This window comes from Triturus cristatus, chromosome 11 (genome assembly GCF_964204655.1).
Source record: "Triturus cristatus chromosome 11, aTriCri1.1, whole genome shotgun sequence".
Lineage (NCBI taxonomy): Eukaryota > Metazoa > Chordata > Amphibia > Caudata > Salamandridae > Triturus > Triturus cristatus.
This window is the reverse complement of record NC_140594.1, coordinates 620,468,742-620,471,369: the sequence shown is the minus strand read 5'-3', so window position 1 is coordinate 620,471,369 and position 2,628 is coordinate 620,468,742. Positions and strand designations below refer to the sequence as shown.

At 45.0% G+C, this 2,628-nt stretch overlaps 1 pseudogene; it reads left to right on the top strand.

Moving 5' to 3' along the window:
- The first annotated feature begins 253 nt into the window (after window positions 1-253).
- Window positions 254-1,116, top strand: LOC146785171 (uncharacterized; annotated as a pseudogene).
- The last annotated feature ends 1,512 nt before the right edge of the window (window positions 1,117-2,628 follow it).

Below are 2,628 nucleotides of genomic sequence, written 5' to 3'. Positions count from 1 at the left end.
GAGACCTCACTGAAGTAAGGGCTGGTTCCAGGGTTTTGGTTGTGTGCATTCTTCATTCCCATTTCAAATCCAAGTGGTCAGGTACCATAACACCCCACCCATGGTGACAACATAATGGACTCCTGTCAACATCCAGTGCTTAATCTACACTGAATTGTACTAAATACTTTCAGTGTCAACAGAAAATGACAACCCAGGTGCTGCAGGAATGTCAAATTAAATAGTTTTGCTTTTTCCTGAACAGTGCAATATTATGTTAATACTGCTCTATTTTTCTTATTCGCATCCTCCCGAGCTACCGAAGGAGACGTTGACAAGAAGGTGGAGAAAAAGATGTCGCCAGGAGTATGAATTTGCCACCACCAACACAGAAGGACTCATCGGCACAAAGGGTGACAGGGCTGGAGAGTAGGCCACTACATCATCCAAGCCTGAGACCTCCCTATCCGACCAGCCCCAAGTGGTGGTGGACCCTAGACAATTCATAGGACTTTTCACCTTGTCCACTACCACCCGATCCATCAGCACCCTCCCTGCAGCTCCCTTTAGTGTAGGCCAACACCCAGTCCCCAAACAAGCTGGGGTCTCCTCCTCCCAAGGATTTTCAGCTCATGCCCCTGTCCACCTAGCAGTGATCTCTGAGGGGGCTCTGGATGTTTTACGTAGCCTCTCTGTAGGGTAGACTGCACTGTTGTGTGTCATCTAGGGAGACGGCCAACAGCACACGTAGTTAGTGGCTTTCATAGCTGGCATATAGTGTGCTGTGTCTGCCACAATGAGAAGCTTGTCCCGGACCAGAGTCCCCTTATACATCGTTGCCCCCAACCCACCACCACCTAACCCTCTTTGTATCCTTCCTTTTGTGTTCCTTTTCCCTAACTCTTCCACCTACCACCATTCCACCGCACCCTCCTCAGAATTGACATCAACCCCAGCACAACACCCACACCCCCCCACAGAAAAGCACAAACACACTCACCCACAGCATCAACCACCCATAAAAGCAAATACACCCACTAACACAAAATTAAACACACTGACACTACAGAAAACACAGCCACCGCTACAACCACCACCACAGACACAACCATCATACATACTGACACTGACACGTAACTACCCACCACTAACCACAGCTATCCGAACAATCATCACTGATACCAGCAACACAGAGACACACAACACCCACATACACCTTCACCCCCACACTCACCCTCTACTAAGCACCCAGACAAAACCACTCCCTCTCCTCCAAAAACCATCCAAACCCACAGCCTCACCCAAGCAGACACCCAAAAACACCCTCACCCAAGCAAACATCCAAAAAGCACCCTTACCCAAACCTCACCATCACCCAAACCCACGCCTTCTCCCACAACCACACCCTCAGACACACCACAAACACACCTGATACCTGCACAGCTCCATCACAGACACCCACGTCTACTCCCAGACCCCTCAAAAAGAGAACAATGTGCCTGAGTTTCACCACCTCGTGGAGGGAGCTATGCTCCTTTAGGAGCAGGGATGATTCTTGTTCAAAGCAACATAGGAGGCATGCCATATTATCATTAAGCAGAGTGCCAAACATTCTGTATTATATATGTGTTATGTATATTCTTTGTTGATATTATGATTTTCATATAATTTAGAGACCAATATCTCTTAATACATTTATTTTGTATGTTTTACCAGATTGCTTCATTTCTGATTTGCACATACACCATGTCAATATTTATTGAGTATCCTTAGAGTATTAGCCTCTACATCTAAACTTCTGAGCAAGTGTTACCATGAAGCTTTAGTGCATATCATTATTATTGATTTAAAATATAAGCTGTGGATGCACCACATAAAACTATTAAAAAAAGGAGTAGAATAAAGGTAAGATAAGAAAAAAGGAATGTTGATTATGTCTATTATTTGTATACTTTCCTATAGCAGTAGTAAAATAGCATAAGCAACATAGCTTGTTTGGTTTGTGCTTCCGTCATAGTGACGGATTCGTATGGCAAAAAGACAATGGATAGTAAAGCATGAAAACAATAATGCTATATGGGTTCAATGCCAAGGATTTTTCTAAACAGGTACAATATCAGAAAACACACATTTCATTTTTTTTAAAATTATGTTTATTCAATTTCAAAGAAGAGCAACATATGCAGCATCGATAACAAAACATCTTATCCGACATATCATGATTCCCGCTGCCCCCTCTAAAACTCTCCACCCCCCTCCCGCCTTCCCCACCCACCGGTGCGCCTTAAGGTATATACAGTATAATCAATTACATAATTCCCGGAGCAGTTCAACAACAGGGACAGTACAGTACTGGGGGTATTGAGATCATACATAATAACTGCCGCTATTAGCCTATAGATAGTTGGTAAATCTATTCAAGTGTGGGAGCTGGGACGCCCCGTCCCTCATCGAGTGAGACCTCCTCTGAGTCTGTGTCCGGGGTCTGAAGTGCTGCAACTAAGGCCTCCCATGCCTTCGCTGTCTCATACGCTTTGTCGTTATTCATGCGTGAGGCTTGTTGCAATCTAAGTATGCCCTCACTCCGCGCCCATTTAAGCAATTCCGCCTGCCATCTCCCCACCTTAGGTCCCTGTCGTGATTTCCAAT